Source organism: Dasypus novemcinctus, chromosome 9 (assembly GCF_030445035.2).
Source record: "Dasypus novemcinctus isolate mDasNov1 chromosome 9, mDasNov1.1.hap2, whole genome shotgun sequence".
Lineage (NCBI taxonomy): Eukaryota > Metazoa > Chordata > Mammalia > Cingulata > Dasypodidae > Dasypus > Dasypus novemcinctus.
In genome coordinates, this window is record NC_080681.1 from 48,873,845 (window position 1) to 48,894,035 (window position 20,191).

General features: G+C 33.2%; 1 long non-coding RNA gene across 1 annotated transcript in view; it reads right to left on the reverse strand.

The window, feature by feature from the left end:
- Positions 1-5,451: 5,451 nt before the first annotated feature.
- LOC105745126 (uncharacterized) overlaps positions 5,452-20,191 on the reverse strand; it is a 36,844-nt gene continuing 22,104 nt past the window's right edge. The window contains exons 2-3 of the long non-coding RNA XR_001117956.2: positions 12,394-12,489; positions 5,452-6,444 (exon numbers count right to left, since the gene is read on the reverse strand). This is a non-coding gene — a long non-coding RNA (uncharacterized lncRNA). The remainder of the gene's footprint in view (positions 6,445-12,393; positions 12,490-20,191) is intronic.

The following is a 20,191-nucleotide window of genomic DNA, read 5'->3' on the forward strand; positions in this document are numbered from 1 at the left end:
AACATGAAGATTTTCTAATTCAAATTAAAGTGAAACAAGGTTAGAATGAGAAGGAAAATTACTGACCAATTTCATTCATAGATATAAATACAAAAATCTTAAGTGAAATATTAGCAAACTGATTTTAGCTGTCTATAGAAATATAATTTCTCATGACTAAATCTGAAATATTGCAGGATGGCAATATTTACTTAGCACTATAAATGAACTAAGTTGAATCATAAAATTAAGTGATTAAAGAAAAATAAAACTATAAATTATGACAATAGATACTGATAAGGCATTTGATAAAGTTTAATATTTCATCTCCCAATAAATTAGAATATAAAGGAATTACCTTAATGTGGCATGCACACACACACTAAATGAGAACAAGTCATGCTCATGTATTTAAGGTTCAATATCACACTGCTGTCAATGTCCCAAAATAATAGATTAAATGCAATTCAAATTAATATGCCAACATACTTAAAAAGTGGTTGACCATCTAACATAAAAGTTTGTGTGGAAGTATAAAATGTCAAGAACCAGGACATTATTGAGGAAGAAAAAAAGAAAGTAGGTGTGTTCCAATCAGCTGTGAAGAACTTATAGAGCTTTATCAAGATGGTGTTGTTGGTATGAAGACAGAAAAACAAACCAATGGAAGGAATAGGGACATGGAAACTTACTTTGCTCAAGCTGATACTGCAAACAAAATGGGAAAAAGAAGAACCATTAAATAATAGTACTAGCACAATTAGTAATTTATATTTTTAAATGACAATTGTATCTTTTCCCACACAATATTAAAAATCAATTGTACTTGCATTAAATAATTACATATATCATGTAAAAGTATGAAGTTTTTATTAGAAGAATAATTTATGACATCAGTCTTCATTAAATTATTTAAACGCAATTCAAAGAAGAAAAGTTGGTAATTTATGTTAATATTTAAAACTATTGTTTTACAAAATATATTACAAAACAAAGTATAAAAGGTATTTGCAACACATATGATTAATAAACCTGGTAATATTTTCCAGTACTTATTAAACACCTAGATTTTAATTGAATTTTTCATGCTTATCAAAAGTTCAAGTGGACAATTTTATGTGTCACTAATTTTTAAAAAATCAATGCAGCACATAAAACACAAAGATGCTTCTGGATATGGGTGGTTATGAAAAAGAATCACTGACTAAAAGAGTAGAAAGCACTGCAAAAATCAAAACTAGGAGCAGACCTTTAGAATACCAACAGTGAGAGCCATTCATGGACAAGGTATCTGACAGGGTCTAGGCAAAAAACAAGTGGCATAGACAAAAAGGGTAATTGAAGAGATTTTAATGAAAGGACCATTACTGAAGGTAAGGGCAAGCATAGAGAAACCAACAAGCAGAAAGCTCTTATCACCCATAGTCCTGATGGGGCAAGGTGAGGGAACAACTACCTGAACCTATGGAAAGAGCCTAATTGGACTGATGGCTTTTATAGAAAAACAGAGCTATTCCAAAACTGTGTCCTGGCAAGATGTGAACCAGGGAATAATCCTTTTCCTTCTATCCTTTACCTTTATACTGATGCCTTCTACTGACTAAATGCAACTAAAAGATAGCAAAGAAGACCAATTTATTATTACTTAGATGTCACCCCCACTACCCTCTTCCTCCAACAAGAGAGAACAAAGAGGTAATACACAGGAGGTAATACACAGGAATGACTGGTATACCCCAAGCACCCAAGGACACAGTAGCAATCATAGTAAAGATCTTCATAACACCTTACTTAAATATAACACTTCACAGCCTAGAAAGAACCTGCATATTCATGACATAATTTGTCTTTCAAATATCTACTAAGGAAATTATTAGTGTCTCCATTTTATAAAATGAAAATTAAAGCTCAAAATGTTTAAGACTTGGCCATCATCACATAAATAATAAATAAGGAGCTTTCAATTCAAAATAGCATGTGTTTCCTTGAAATATAACCAGATATGATATTCAGATTAGGATAGGCAAATTTTATGTAATGAATTCCTTTAATCATTTCTCCTTTTCCTCACCCCAAAACATACACAGTTTGGGGTCACTTTGGGTAAACTGGGATTTGTTGGCTTTGTGACATGAGTTGAGAAAAAGTTTTGGAATCAGAGTTGCTAGTATGATTACTGGATGTAGAAAGTAGAGTTGAATGACTTCTTGCAAGTTACTTATCCTCATAATGTTTCTTGCTTCAGAAATTATCTTCATTCTCTTTTGCTTTGTTGAATTATAAAGAAATGACTGAGAACACATTCTTCAGTCAGATATTGTAGTAGAAATCATGACTCTGCCATTTTATTATCTGTATAAATTTGAAAAGTAGTTCATCTCTGTGTCTTAATTTTATCTGTATACCAGAGTACATTAAAGCACCTTCTTCAAAGAGATGTTGTGAGGATAAATTTATTTAATTAAAGTCTTTAGAAATATACCTGGCATTTATAAGCCACCATTGTTATTGTCTCATCATTATCATCTTTATTATTGCTACTTAAAGATTATTTCTATCACTCTACTCTAATCTCAGAGCATGAAAAATGTTCCTTCATGGACATGAAATTTCTCTCCAGCTATTACCTAACTCAGTTTTCTTTCCTAGCAAAGCCAACTGAAAGAGTTTTTTATACAGTATGTCTAGTTCTGGGAAGTTATTCTCAACAATTACAACTATGTTTCTTAAAAGTTAGCCATGACCTCTATGTTACTAATTCTCATGATGCTTTTTCTGTCCTCATCTTTTGGAACCTAACAACAGAAGCTGATTCATTTGGACTCTTCTTTCTTCTTGAGTTACTCTCTTTAAATATCTATAATAATCTACTCTCCTTTTATTCTCCAGGCCTGAATCAAATGTAACTTTCTGACCACACTAATCAAAATTGCCCCAGTCTTTCTACAACTTTGCATTATTATTTTCCTAATAATATTTATGATAAAGAAATTACCTTATTTTCTAAATTTCAGCTCTATTAGAATCTAAAATCCATGTAATGTCATCTATATTGCTGAATTTCTAATGCCTATAACATTGCCTAGTATATCATAGGCACATATATATGTTAAATTGATAAATGAAATGACATAACATATGAACAGGTGTCTAATGCAAAGTAGATGCTGAATAAATCATAGTTCTTTATCCTCTTAGTTGATATATGTCAGAGGAAAACTTAAAGATTGTTTAATTAGTTAAATGATCCATGACTGAAATTCCAAACATAATTCCTAAAAGAAAAATAGACTAACATTCTCCCTACTCTGAACTCCCATCATTTTGTGTTCCACTCTTTGCTAATCACTAGGAAAATGCTTTCCTGATAGGACTAATAGCTCTTTCTTAGGAAATTTTCTCAGCAAAATATTTGATTCCTCCTTTATTATAACGCTCCTTTCCCAGAGATACTATGCCTGGAAACAGCACTCCTTCATCAATGCAGACCTGCTAATAACCTAGGCCCATTATGCCAAACATTCCCCACCCCATGACATTTTTTTCAAAGAACATATTGTTCTCCCACAAGCCTCATTTCTTTTAGGGATGCTCTTTCTCTCACATATTTTCATAGATATGAAAACCACTGTAATAGGGATGAAATTCTCTTCCACAGAATTCTGAAGACTCATGAAATTCAGGAGTATAGCAAGATACGAGTTCCAAAGAACATTCTGTAATAGGTAAAAAAAATTTCCCACCATCTGTAATAGTTGGGTTTGCCTAGTCAGAGCGCACCAAAGCAGAAATGTTGCTTAACTCCTCCATTTCTGGTCTTTAAGACTCTCAGATCTGAACCAGCTAACAATAGTCATATAGAAGCTGCCTCAATACCTCAAATTTTAGTCAATATATAACACATAGAATTATTTTTATGAAAAATAAGTAAAATTGTTTTTAAAGATTAAATCAAACATTTGAACTAACTGATAAATTGAGAAAGAGCCGACAATCAGTTGGCCTGAACTGTATATTTATGCAAAAGCATATAATTTTCAAATCACTTCTATATACACTATTTCAACTAATTTATAGAATTGTGTTAAAGTTAGATCTACAAAAGCTATTATCACTAAAAATGACCTACGTTGTCATCTAGTCCAATTTCTTCATTCCTATAATTAGGATGATTGTAATGACATAGAACTACTGATTTGAATTATCTTATGCCTCTTTCAGGAAAATTAATATATTTTTTAAATTAACTTTCAAATTGACTTTGACTAGCCAGTATTCTTCTGTCTTAGTAATATTGCAGTCTGTGTCAGTCATTTGAGATAAATCACATTCTATCCTATTTGGGGGCTAATTTAAAAATTATATTCTCAGAATATTGTTTAAATTAAGTATGATAAAATGTAAATTAGAAATCTTAAAAGATGAAGATGCAGTAACACATTGGCAGTTGTCATCCACATAGTATCCTCATTTGAAGACCTGGCAAATGCACAAAACCTGTACCATATTCTATAAATTCTAATACAAAGCTTGATATGTGTAAAAATGACAAATTTACCAATGTAAGTTACTAGTACCATTTTTGGGATTGTATTCAATTCCTTTTCATTTCAATTTTCTCTCCAGATACAGTTTTGGAAACTGCATACAGTATTCACCAACAAGATGAATCTATTATTTTTCTCTATAATTTCTAACATGGTTTGTAGGATCTGTTGAGAAGACACAAAATAGTTACGAACTTAAAAGAAGTTTTGTCATTGTTTTTATCGGAAGACCTCGCCATAAAAGTAGAATGATTAGCTTCACCTAGCAGTTAGTACAAGAATATTAATTCAATAATACGACAATACCATGGCAAATTAGCATTGTCTGTCTCTCTGCCACATCCTTGCTTTAAATCTCTGTATGCTAAACAGACCTAGTGAACCCTTAAAGGGCAAACAGGTCAGATTGTGTGTGTTTGGTTGTATTTTTTTCTATGATTGTTTTAATGGGTTACATTGCTAGGGGAACATTTTATATTTTAAGCAACTTCCAGGAAATTATTCATTTATTGAACCATAAATGTTAACATTGCAAGAGACCCCAAGAAAGCATCTGCTCCATTTGACTGCTTTCAGGCAGGTAATAAATTATAATCCCTACTCTACAGATGAAGTAGTTGAGCTCAAGTACTTTGATGACACAGTTAGTTCAACCAGAAACAGGCACTTCTCTTGTTACAATACTTAGTATATTACTATATTTGTCTATTTAGTTCTTCTTGTTAGTTCCCCTCATAATATTCTAAGCATAAAGGAGTACACATAAAGAAATCACATATATGTTAATCTCTTAGCCCCTGGTGTTCTGCTTGGCACATAGTAGAAGTTCAACAAATGCTATTGAAAAAAGTAGCAAACAATACAATAATATTTCCAGAATTTACCATAAAATATTATTCACATGTGTGTATTTATTTTAGTTGGATATTGTGAATGATGCACCTTATTTGCATTTAATAGAATTACAAGAGGGATTATGCTGTTTCTTTTTTTTATACTATATTTGTTTTGTTTTGTTTTAGCTCTTCAAATATGAAACAAAGTATGAGAATTGAAACAAAAGTAGGTATAAATAAGTACAATATTTTATATTCTTCACTGGAGCCCAAGTGAGGTTTTATAACTTGGGGTTGTAAATACCCTTTAAGAATAAGAATCTAACAAAACATTTATATCCTCTTCAGAAAATATTTCCCTTTCTCTCACCAGAGGAGTTTCTTTCTGAGCAAGAGCACTCAATATAATTCACACTGAAAATTAACTTCAAAAGTATCATGCTTTCCTACCATCATCATTATTAAAGGCCTCCAGGTGCTCAGTCCTCAGTCTCTTTCAGGCAGGATATTGTTCAGGTCTTTTTGGGAGATTTAGGAACAGAGAACCAATAAATCCATCTATAACCTCAAAGACCTATCTGTCAGTTGCAGACTGACAGGTCTTTGTTTTGTTTTGCTTTGCTTTGCTTTATCCTGAGGGCACTAATGGCTGCTAATAATTGGTACATAAAGATAATCAAAGAAGAGACACAAACAGCATTATATATTAGAGAATACCATCCGATTGCCCTAAGCATCACTTTTTTTCTCTTCTCTCACTAACGTGCTTGGGTTTACATAATATTTTTCTTTCAAATACAAATGTCAGAAAATAGCAGGCCAAATTGATATTATTTAGTATTCAGGCGGTCACTCATTCTGCCAGAGAAGAATGGAAACAATTTATTAAATGAATAACTTTCTTGTAGAAAATGCTTATTCTTTTAACATATACTTATTTATCAGAGCTCTATTATTACATGAAACATCTCTTAGGTTGTGAATAATCATTTATCAGATCAACTTTGTAGTGATTTTATCTTGCAGTGAACTGGAAATTCATACGCATTCACAAATTGATTGTTCTGTCAGGTATCTTCATTCTAAAAAATAAGAGAAGAAATGAAAAGTGGGAGAAAAGAGAGAGAGAGAGAAGTGTCATTTTCTGACACATTTCATTCTGATACACAAATAATCTATTTATTCTTAGGTCTCTTTCTCTATTGCATAACCCAGAAAATGAGCTTTCCATTTTATTCTATTCTTATGGTAAAAAATGTCTGGGCTTCAATTGTGGCTGGTACCTTGAAACTTGGAAAAAAAAATGAGTAGCTTTAAGATTGAAGGCAGTATATAAAATTTATATAACTCTCAGTAAAATCACTTAAAATTGCTCTGTAATTTAGTCTTTTTGAAAAATCTGAAGAAAAATACTGGAAAAGAATAAGTTTGATGATATTTGATTTTATTTACATTAGCAGGGTTTTTACTCTTAATTCAAATATACATACAAACATTGTAGACCAACTTATTTTTGTATTTCTACTATGCTATTATAGACTTTTTAAAACAAATTAACTGATCTGAGTGTGCAATCCTATTGCCGAAGACTGAAGCAAACTTTACCTAAAGAGATGTGTCTCTTTATTTAGACGATCTTAGTGCTTTCAGTGGAGTAAGACCATTTTCTTCTTTGCCTTACTTTGTGGTTTGTTACTGTGGGAACCCAGGACCTGGGCTCCCCCTAAGTCTTCAGCACACAGCAGCCTGTGTGACCTAGACATAAGTTTCCCCAGAGCGGAAAGGATGTATAGATGGTATTGTAAACCACAATCTCCTCAGAGCAGTAAAACTTCATTCCTGTGATAACATCACCACACCCCATATGTGCTGTCATGGGACCCTAGCAGGAAGTCTGTTCTCATACTCTGGGGAATGTCTTTGTTCTGAAACCCCTTGTATCACCCCTCAGTTTCCCATCTCTGTGGAACACTATCTTCATTCTCCATATGGTTGCCACTGGAGACTCTCACCTGTCTTAAGTTCAAATAAAGCTTATATCTCAGTGCTAGGTGTGTTCTTTAGTTTCACAGCCACCCCAAATCGTTTGGGTTGGTTAGTTACTGAGGTCAACACAGGGCAATCCAACTCCATGAGTAAAGTTAATCTTTAGATTTCTTGGCATCTCCCCTGGACAGGCCATTATCAGTCCCAATGCCCAAGTCTGTACAAGATGGCCGAATGCTTGTCCTTCAGGAAAATTACCTTTATTTTGTCTTTAGAACCTGTATCTCAGACTATCTCTGAGCTGCCCAGGCATAAAATTCTGACTCTGAAGCAGATATGAAGAATGTTAGTGGCCTATGATTAATCCTACCTAATACAAAAATTCTAGCTAAGAAAGATGTCCTATTCCACAGAATGACTACTGTCTTGGGACATTCAATTATGAGACATACAAAAGGTATACAGTAAAGTGGTATAGTAGCTAAGAGATATTTGGAGTAAGTATACCATGTTGTATGCTTTCTTTTTTTTTTTTTAAAGATTTATTTATTTATATCTCTCCCCTCACCGCCCCCCCCACCCTGGTTGTCTGTTCTCTGTGTCTATTTGCTGAATTTTCTTTGTCCGCTTCTGTTGTTGTCAGCAGCACAGGAATCTGTGTTTCTTTTTGTTGCGTCATCTTGTTGTGTCAGCTCTCCGTGTGTGCGGCACCATTCCTGGGCAGGCTGCACTTTCTTTCGCGCTGGGCGGCTCTCCTTAAGGGGCGCACTCCTTGCACGTGGGGCTCCCCTACATGGGGGACACCCCTGCATGGCAGGGCACTCCTTGAGTGCATCAGCACTGCGCAAGGGCCAACTCCACACGGGTCAAGGAGGCCCAGGGTGTGAACCGCAGACCTCCCATGTGGTAGACGGATGCCCTAACCACTGGGCCAAGTCAGCCGCCCTGTTGTATGCTTTCTGACTGCAGTTTATAGTGTAGTCTGATCCAAATTATACCGAATAATAAAGAAATCAATTTTTTCTCACTTAAGAAATGCAGAACCAGTCATCGTCTAGGGACAACATTTCAAGGCTCCAGTTCCACTTCCCTGTGAATCATGTCCGATCCCTACATTTATTCTCAGGCTGGAAGCAAAATAGCCTTAGTGGTTTAAAAAGTAAATCCAGTTCCAACAGCACCAAGAAAATAAGAAAACCCCAGCTTTTTTCTGCCTATCCTATGTTCAGGGAAATAAGTCTTTTCCAGGATCCCTTCAGAAGACTTGTCCTCTTTCCTCAGTGGCCAATCTTTGTTTAAGTAACCACCATAAGCCAATCATTATCAAAGGAACTGATAATATTATGATTTATCTAGGTTAGAAGAGTTGTTTGGAGAAGACACATTTTGGGAGAATCAACCCCAAAGAAGACTAAATACTAAAAGCAGAGATAGACATAAAATAGAAATAGAAGAAAAAAGAGAGCAAAAAATAAAAGTTGTTTTAGCTTAAAAATCTCTCAGCTCTTGCTGAGATTATTTTATATATTTTGAGCCTCCTTACTTCCTGGTGTATCCTTGCAACACAACCACACAGATTGAATTAAATTTAGCATGCCCCTACTAACTCTTGAAGATGCTAGAACAGCATATTGGTTGCTAGGCAACATTCCAAAACTTTTCTCTTTCTTATTTTCTTACTCCTTAGTTATTCTCTTAGTTTACTATTACTTCCCTCAATTCAGTCAATGCTGCAAGTGGAAATGTATCATTGTTCCAGTTGTGATGCACTCATTGTTGGTCATTCACCAATAGTTTTCCATTGACATGAATACCACATGCAATCTCATAGGATATAGTTTCTCCTGTGTCTACAATACCTCTGGCCAACTCAGTGAACTGCAACTCTGTGTTTCCTCTTTTAAAAATAGTATAGTTTTATTATGCTGTGGAACAAATTACTACAAACTTAGCATTTTAGAACAGAACAAATATAGTATCTTAGACTTTCCATGGGAGAAGCCTTCCAGACACAGTTTAAGTAGGTCTTCTGCTCAGGGTCTCATAAGGCTATAACTAAAGCGTTGACCAGGGCTGGGTCTTGCCTGAGGCTCAGGGTACCATTCCACGCTAAGGTAAATGTTAGAAAAATTAATTTCCTTGCCATCCTAGAATTCATGGAGGTAGCAGGCAAATTTGTCTGACTGCAGGAAGAGCCCAGCCCCTATGAGAAGTTTATGTAATTTCTCAAATCTTGTAAACCAATCCAAGACAATCTCCCATTTGACTGATTCAAAGCAAGTGATTTGGGACCAAATCATGGGAGTGATATTTCATCAAATTCAGTGGTCATGTTCACATTCAAGGAGAGGAGCTTTTCTAAGGTGTGTATACTAGGGGTAGAAATCTTGGAGGCAATCTTAGAATTCTGCCTTCCACAAAAGAAATCTTTCATTTTCTCTTTACATTCTTCATGTTAGGCTGTTAGGATAAAAAGATAAAGAGATTTTACCTTTACTCATAGAGTAGACACATATGTAAAAAGATTAAATTAAGGCAATGGGGTACTATGAAAAAAATAATCATGGGATGCAAAAGATCAACAAAAGTATGTTAAGACTTCCTTAAAGAGGTGACAATGTGCCTTAGATTCAAAGCTCTCAGAAATGAGTAAGAATTGACCAGGTGAAAATTAGGGGGAGGGTATAACAAGCAGTAGCAGGGAGGAACAACAACAAAAAAGTATCTGCATAGGCATGGACGATGTATCATCATGTAACATCTTAGAAAATACTAGCAATCTGGCATTTTAGTAGAATTTGAAGTTAGTATCAGGAAGTAGGAACAGTTGAAATATGCAGGGACATTGCATGAGAATACTGAATGTTCTACTATAGTTATCAGAAAAATTTTTTAACAATCTATTTTATTGATATATATTAATAAAGCATAAATCCATCCAAAATGTACACTCAATAGTATTTGGTGTAATCATATATTTTGCATTCATTACTTAATCATTCTTAGAGCACTTTCATTAGTCCAATAGTAATAATAAACAAACAAAACTCATCACCTGTCATTCTCTCTATGCTTCCCCTGCTGTACATAGCTGCTATTCTTTTTCCTTCTATCTAGTATAACTGTATTTATATTTTGTAAAAACAGGCTTATATATGCAATACCACCCATATTCATGTTTTACATGTGTTTTTCCTATCATACACATTCCTATGTTACAGTTTTCAGCTTTCCTTCTATTAATATACATGACCTTAGACTTTTCCTTTCAACCACACTCATTTTCATATAATAGCTCTGCTAGGTTCCAACACCTTATGCTTTCACCGTTTCTATTAATTCCCAAAGATCTACAACCTTTTTACCAATTCTTCACAGATTAACCCTCAGTGAGAAATTATTTCTTCATAATGGGAAGCTATTTAAGATATTTATTGGAGAATTACTATATTTGTGTTCCAGGTGTATCATATCATCTTGACAGGCATGGGAAAGATGGCTTGAAGAAAGAAAAAGATGTTTTAATAAGATTATTGCAGTTATTCAGGTCAAAGATGATGGGGACTTGAAGTAGGGCAATAGGGTTAGAGATGGGAAGAGGAGACAGAATTGTGATGCATTTAAAGTAATTAAAGTTAGGAAAAATGTATCAATTGACTAGATAGTAGTACAAAATTCTGAGACAAAAGTCCAGAAAAATCTCTAGTTGCATATTTTGGTAATCTGGGTAATTAGCAGAGCACTAAAAGTAGTAGAAAGTAAAGGAGAAGGATTTATGGCTTAGTATTGGGGAAGAAATGATTACTATAGTTTGGAAAAAAATTGATTTTGAGTGTTTTGCATGATATTCAGAGAGGTCCAACAGATATTTTTTATATAATCTGAAGCATATATATATATGCCTATACACACATATATATAAAGAATAGGGAGTTTAAAGGTCAGACTTTATATTCAACAGCATAAAAATATCAGGTAATCACAATTAAAATGCACAAGATGAATAGATGAAATAATAAACACCGTGAGCCAAGAACTGACTCATAGTCAAATGGAAGAAGAATAAAGGAAGACGACTCCTTAAGGCTATTAAGAAGACAGTAGTTTAATAGAAGAGTTAGGCCAGGTAGTGCAATAAGGGAGAGAAGGTAAACAGTTATATAAGACGGTTTTGGCATAAAATAAAGACCATAAAGTCTTTGTCACTAGGTATGGCAATTAGAAAGTCATCAAGTAGCTCCATCAAGGAAATTTAATGGAGTGATGGAGAGAGAAACCATATTCATTTGTCAGAAGGATATGAAAAGGCAATAAAGTGAAGGCCCAAGCAGTTATTCTTTAAGAAGTTCACCTAAAAAGAAAAGCAGTATGTTTAAGGGAAAAGCCACATAAAGCACAACTTTTAGGAAGTGTAATCTTTGGAGCATTTTTAGACTACATAAAATGAATCAACAGAAAGTGACATTAAAGTGTAGTGTAATGTAAAGCAGTCAGAAAATTAATTGATGGAAATAACTCATGGAGGAAGAGAATGGGAAAAATGAAAATTGGTATTAATAAAAGGGGCTGATTTTGAGAAGTAGAAGTAGCATGACATAAGAAACTGAATAGAAGGAGAGAAGGTTGAGGTAGAACTATGTTGGAGGATGAAGTTTAGAGTTTAGATCAGATTACCACTACTGGTTTTTTTAATTTTAATTTTAATTTTTTTAACTAAAATGAAACTAAGATCAAGGTTATGGGTAGTGCTCTTTAATCATTAGTTATAAAGGTTTAACAACAATGCAAGTTATTGGTGGTATGGTGAGTTATGAGAGTCCTGTATGATGTTATATATGTTTTGTAAGTTTACAACTATTATTATACACTTATTGTTTATGTATGAGTGCTATACTTCAATAAATTAATTTTTAAAAAAAAGAACAAGCATAGTATCTCACTCAGAGATTTCAAACAATAAACGGTAGTATGGTGAATTTAAAAAAAAAAAAAGGAAGACAGAGATCATATGCCGCCACCCGCCACAGCAAGAAGATGCCACAAACCAGCAGATGCTGCATCCCGTGGGGAGTGAAGGTAGCGCAGGCTGTCGGGCACTTGCCTCTCACGTGGGAGGTCCTGGGTTTGGTTCCTGGTGCCTCCTGGAAAAGGTGAGCAAACAATATGTAGACAGATGAGAGAACCATGTGGGCGATTAATAAAGAAAAATAATTTTTAAAAATGTTTAGAAGTCTTAAAGGGTGTAGATCACATTTAGCATCTTGTAATCGTGAACAGAACAAGGAAAGATGGTTGGTTATTAGACTAAGGGAATATATAAAGCAGCATTAAGGATCCACTTAAGATTATGAATTTAAAATGACTCCAGTCCACATGATTGTGTGCTTTTATCGAGTTCCATTCAGTCACTTTGGGCCAAGAACAGAATCATCAGACACTTGGAATTAACCTGGGGCATTGGATTCAGTTGTCCTATTACCATTTTTACCCTTAAAAATTAAAGGAATGATTCAAGTTAGCCACAACAGAATTGCAATATTCAAATGCATCCAGTTTTAATGAATGAATTTTGAGTAAAGTTGATTACTACATCCTTTCCACAACCTATGCCATTGGTTCTTCCTCCTAAGTACATCATGGATTCAATTCCAATGTTGCTACACTATTCCAAATATACATTATATCTCACAGAGTTCAATGTAAAAATCTCCTGATGGCTCACTGCAGGTTCATTTTTTTCTCTCTCTTTTTCATTGTGGCTTACTTTGAATATTCAGAAAAATATTGAGAATAATAACAGGAATTTATTTTGTCATATATACGTTATAGTTTTTAAAGGAAAAATGATTACGGACATAGCTAAAACCTTCTGTACTTCTTTTTTATCTTATCTCTATCCTTCTCCAATAAATGAGCATTACCATGAATTTGATATTTATCACTCCCATTCATTTAAAACAAATTTACTTTATATACATTTATACATGAAAACATGACTTTTCATATTTTTAAATACTTCATGTACCATATTAGATTTTGTCAAGAATACAATTTTTATTTACAGTAGAATTCAAAATATGAATTACTCAGGCAAAAATTTTAACAAAATATGTAAAAGATATCCAAACTGAAAATGAATGAAGAGCTATACCATGCTCATGAACAGGAAAGCTTAATATTGTTAAGATATCAATTCTCTCTAATGTTATCTAAAGATTCTACATAATCTGTCCAACTTGTGGCATGATTTTTAAATAGAAATCAACAAACTGAATCTAAAATATACATTAAAATACAAACAATCTAGAAAAGCCAAAGCGATTTTTAAAAGGAAGAACAATGATGGAGTCTTATGCAAACAGATTTTAACATTGACTATCAAGATATATTAGTTAAGAATTTCATATTGGAAAAAGAAAAAGGATAGACAAGAGAATTAATGAAACAGAATAAAGGCCAGAAATAGACCCACACATATGTGATCAATTATTAACTCAAAGAGATGGAAAATCTAAATGTAAAAGCTAAAACTATAAACCTCTAGAAGAAAATTTTGCAGTCTTCATGCAGAGAAATATTTCTTACATCAAGCATAAATGATCAATGAAAAATATGATATAATGTACTTTATTACATTATAAATATTTGGTGTTCAAAAGACATTGTTAAGGAAATGAAAATTCAAACCGTCATATGGGAGAAAAAGTTGCAATGCATATAATTTAAAAATGATTTGTATCAAGAACATATAATGAACTCATGACTCAATAATAAAAAGACAACTAACCCAATAAAATGGGCATAATTTGAACAGACATTTCAGAAAAGAAAATAAATGAATGGTCAATACCATAGCAAAAGATGTTCAGCCTCATTAGTAGCTGAGAAAATGAAATTTAAACCACAATGAGATTACATAACTAATAAAATTTAAAAGATATCAGTACCAAGAATTGGTGAGAGTTTGGGGCTACTGGAATTATTTTTCTGGTGAAAAGGAAAATGGTGCAACCACTTTTAGAAAACTCTTTAGAATTTTCTTGCAAAATTCAATCTACACTTACCATATGACTCATTCATTCTACCCCTTGGAATTCAAAGCAGGTTTATTCCTTATAGCCAAACACTGAAAACAATCTGTGTCCATGAATGGATGTGTAGATAAACAATATGGTGTTTACAACTGGATACCATCTAGCAGTAAAAAGGAAGAAGTACTAGTACACCTAACAATATGGATCATCCTCAAATCATTTTGCTGATTGAAGAAGCCAGACACAAAAGCGTATATACATAATTATTATTATAGTGCTATATATTTCAAGAAATTTAATCTATAGTGACAGAAAATTGCATTACTTTTAGTCTGGGTAGACAATTATAATGAACTATAGGTTTAAAGGCAACAAAGAAAACTGGGGCAATGATGAAAATGCTCTCTATCTTGATTTTAGACTTTACAAGGGTGCACTTTATTATTTGAAGTTAAATCTCAATAACATTGTTACTGAAATTTGAAGGAAAAAGAAATAAAGTTCAAAGTATGTAATTTTACTATGTTAACCAAAAAAAGGAACAATAATATAACTTTCAAAATTGGTTTCAGGAAAAGAAAAGAGAGTAGTATGAATGAGCAAATCCTCAACTTGCACAGCATATGTGAAAATTAATGGATTAAGAAATAAACATGAATATATATATATATATTTAAAGTTATGGACAGCATCACTCAAGGATTCAAAGACAAAAATACTTGTAAAATTGTTTCTTTAAAGAGCAAAATTGGACTGTGTGTGATATAATAGAATCCCATTCTTGTATTTTCACTTGTTTGTTTGTCTTTAATAGACTCCTCCTGACCAACTGATTTTCTTTCTCCTTACTTATATATTATATGGCTTTGAAATGTTATTTGTTCCTGATAATGATCATTGTTTCCAGGAAAAAGCATGCCTTTTCTTGGTTTCTTGGAGTAAGTGCTGGACCATCACTCACATCACTTGTGTTTTTGTTTTTATATTTTTGTTTAGTTTTGATTTTTTTTAAGAGTGTTGTAGAGGGAACTGGACAAACAACCCCAGATAACCTTCATCATTTTTTCCCAAGAGGCTTTATATTTTCAGGCAAGTAGGATTTCATGTAGTCTTCCCTCAGTAACCTTGTGTACACTAATAACAGCCATATCCCTTTCCTCTACCAAGTTATAAAATTAGAGCCCCTTTTACTAAAATAAACCAAGGAAATCCCCAGGTGTCAAAGGTGTTGGAGGTCTGAGGCAAAGGCAATGGTTTAGTCCACACATGAAATACCGTAGGATTTGATTTAACCAATCCATACAGTAACAGAGTATTAGAATTAAAATGGAATCTATTGGGTCCAATCTGATCAAACTATGTTTATATTGCCTGATTATTGTCTGTCTTAAAGCTGTAAAACAACTATAGGTATTAAATTGCTTCCAGACCTCAACATATATTCTTATCTGCATTTCACATTAAGTCCTGCATTTCAAATACTCAGAAAGGAATGGGTTTTATTCTTTTATTGAACTTCATAAATAATTGTCTTCCTTTACCATGTTTGAGATGCAAGAACCCCTAGTAACCTTTCAAATTCCCTAATAACCTCTTCAAACATTCCAAAATGCTAATAGTAATTCTAAGAAGGGGGGAAGAAACTAAGGATATTAAGCAACAATAATTTTAAAAATTCAAAGTACATTAGTTATAACATAAACACTTAAAATATTTCATCCACTGAGAAGAAATTATTGCTGGGTTCATTTCTATACTCTAATAAAAATAAACTGGATCAGACTTTAAAATAAAGTTAGAAAGAATAACTCCCATGTATAGGTGTTAATATATATGTATAAATTCCAATTGAATGATTATTTGTGCCTCAGAATTAAATGAAAAAGAAACGTTTGATTTCCAAACTTTGTTATTGGTATCCTTTATAATGATGTAAATTAAAATCTCACAGTAAGACACTTATTGTTCTGAATCCTTGGAGGTACCCGAGAAGAGTACCATCAACTAATATTTACATTTTATGCTGAGAAAGATGAAAATATTTTGGTTATAACAGTCTCCCTTTAAATTATAATTATACTTAATTAATGTATTAAAATACTTTACCCCCTAAGACATAGCTAATTGCCTGACACAAAAAAGGTCTAATGGTATTATAAATGCTTAATAATTACTGAGTAAATATATGGGATCAAGCATTTTTAATTTTCTAACTGGTAGTCTTTTAGTCCTAAATTTTTCTCTAAAATAACTTGAGCACTATCAGTAGTCATATTAGCTTTTATAGAACTTAGAAGAACATGTAAAAGGATAATAATAGCAAATGTAATAATAGCTAAGATACATTGAGTACTTAATATTTTCCACTATTCCAAGTGTTTATGTGTATTAACTCATTGTATCCTCATCACAACCCCATGAAATAAGTACTGTTATCACCTGTGAGAAAACAGGCAAAGGGAGGCTAATTAACTTATACCTCACAGTGCAGCTCATGAATGGTAAAACCAAGATTCCTACCTAGGCAAATTAATTATCCAACTTGTGCTCTGATTATGGTGTGATGGTAATGAGGAATTTCGAAAGGTTTCCTGAATTTCTGAGAAATTTCAATCTTCTTATTTCAAAACAATAATGAATATTTCTGTTTCAGTCAGTGTTGTTGCCTGGATACTCCGAATGATCCCTCCAATGAAAACGTCCAAAATTGTTGCATAAAAATAAAGGAAATTGCTTTTCATATGTGCCAATAAGCTGACAAAAAGGTAAGAAAAACTGAGGTGTGAAAAATTGCAAGAAAATGTGACTCCAGAAATGCAAACTGAACTGTGAAGTCAGTTTTCACTCTGGTAACATTCACTGATCCTTGATAACCTTGATCTTTGACTTTCTTAAGGTCATGGGATAAGATGATACAAATTCAAATCAAGGGCCTGACCAAGATGAGGAATCTAATAGGAAACCTAAAAATAAAGCTAGTACCCACGGATCTCAGTTTCCTGCATAAGGTATAATAAGAAAAATTAATTTCATACCCTAGTGCTAGTAGAGGAGAGGAAAATATCTCCTAAGAACTGATAACCACAAAAGAAGACCTTCATTTGAGTTCTCAGTTCAAACTTACACTTCTAGAATTGTACCAGAGAAACTTCAGGCTAAGAATATGGTTTAAAATAGACCTGGGTTGCTAGTGCACTCAGACGCCTGGTAGAATAAAAAATTAATAGGATGATATAAGGGGAAAATTCATTTAATACAAGCTTTGGAATATAGTTAATTGCCATGTTTTAATATTCTTCATCAATTGAAACAAACATACCACACCAATGCAAAGTATAAAGTGTCAACAATGGGGAAGTATATGGGAATATTATATTTGTACATGACTTTTATGTAAACAGAAAAATCTCTAAGAACAAAAATTTTACAATAATTTTTTTAAAACTTTATGCTAAGTGAAAGAAACCAGACACAAAGTACTCCATTTGGTATGTTTCCATTTGTGTAAAATGTAAATATAAATAAACCTATAGAAACAGGGTGGAGGGACTGAGACAGGAGTGCAAAGGGTTATGGGGTTTTTCTTTATGATGATATGAAAATCTACTAAAATTGATTGTGGTTATACTAAAAGTCATTGATTGTACACCTTAGATGGATTTTATGGTAGGTAAACATATCTTAATAAATAAAAACAACTTTAACAGAACAAATACAAGATGATTCTCTCAAGAATCTGAAACAAGGGTTTCCTTAAATAGGTGGGTTTGAGGAAAAATACACCAAAGGTAAAATGTTGGTCAAAGTTATTAGTAATGTTTTGACAATGCTCTTTCATAGTTTGTGACAATTGTTTCACAACAATGCAAGGTGTTGGTGGTGGGTTAACCTATAGGAGCCCTGTAGGATAATATGTATGTTTGTTTTGTAAGTTCACCACTTATACTATACACTATTGTTTACTGATGTTCATATATGAATGATAAACTTCAATTTTAAAAGTTAAAAAAACTCAAAAATATTCTACTGGCATGAAAAGTCATTGGAGCAAGATTTTCAACTTCAATTTCCATGACCCTATTAATCTACAAAAGTTATATTTTTATCCTTCCTGGGAAATGAATATGGTAGTAATATTGAAGACAAAAATATATGGTACACAGTTACGTTCTATAGTTTATCTACAGTACCAAATATCAAGATAATTTGAATGCAAAAAAAAAAAAACTAATGATTTTACTTTGCCTTTCCAATGATTGACTTCATATTAATAGCCACTAAAAAGATTTAATATATTAGCAGTTAGGAAAAGGGAAATTGTAAAATCTTCAGTTTATAAATGGTTAATCCCTTCTATAGAAGAATCAGCACAATTTTTATCATAAGTTTTAAAATAATTAAATCATATGGGGCAAGATTTTCATTATCTTCTTTTCAATATTACACCATGAAGAAATGATTTATAAATTTTATGGTGGAAGCTTTGCCCATATTTTTAAAAAATATCTCTCAAAGGTGAATCAGTTGACTGATAAAAACTTGAACTTTTTCATAAGGATATATTTTAAATTAGAATTTAGATTTATCTACTGAATGACTTCTAGATAGAAATGCAAATGTGTACATTTCTTAAATCTTGTTGAATTAATATTGCTGCAAGAATATTTTTCTTTCTGGTTATATTTAATTAAATCATATTCATGTAAATGCCCACTTTTTTTTTCAGAAATGGAGAAATACTACATTTAATGGGTCAACAGACCCCCAATATAATCATTATGGGGGAGAAATTCTACACAATATTAATAAAGTAAAATGTCTGCATACCATATAAAATTACATTGTGCTTAACTATCACCTTTATTTTTATAGGCAGAGAATCTAGAATTGGAAGGTAGAGATGTTCATAAATTCAACCAGAGAATATACAAGTATGTTTGAAAAAAACATATCCCAACACATTCCATGAGAACTTTCTGAGGTTTAACCATAGATAATGGAAATTTTGCCATGGGTTCATAACGTGAAATTATGAATTCAATTTGAAAACAGGTATTCAGAGGTTTTTATAAGGTCATTGATTCAGGGTCCAAAGAATCATAACCAAAGACACTCCTCTATAAGGCTGTCCAGTGATATTTCTAAATGTATACTGTATATTAAAGATATTTCCTCCTGTGACCACATCAAACAGTGGTTTATCTAAGAGTTCTTGCTCACAACCGGAGTAAAAGATGCAGCTTTTAGACAGTATACAACATTTCTTATTGTGACTGGACCAGATGTGGGCAACAAATATAAAGCTAGCCAATTTATAGCCTGGACAGTAACCTACAAGGTAGTATCCATTAAAAAGATGAGCCAGGTCCATCATCTACTCAGTAGCCAGTGAAAATAATGCATGCAAAAGGCAGTTGGCAAGGTGACCTGAATTGAACACTTCCATACTGTGGGAGGAGGGGCACCCGGCTTGCCTCAGTGGCAAACAGTGCGGCAAGAGGTGACACCGCCTCTGCCCACTGGGCCTAGACAAGGTGACCACGCCTGACTAGGCCTTGGCTGCTAACGGCTAGCCGGCACCGCCCTCACCCTTCCTATCTCCCGCCTAGCCCAGCTCTCACTTCCCCTCCCCCCTCCCTTAAACCTAATCTCTTAGTACGCTGTTTGCCCAGCAACAGTTTACAACCACCTATCAGCTTAGTAACAGTGTCAGCCTATCAAGAGTTAGCACATACTCTACTGGCCAATCACTAGCCCAATGCCAGAACATTGCCTGATATGGAAACAGCATTTGCCCTAGCCAATCAGA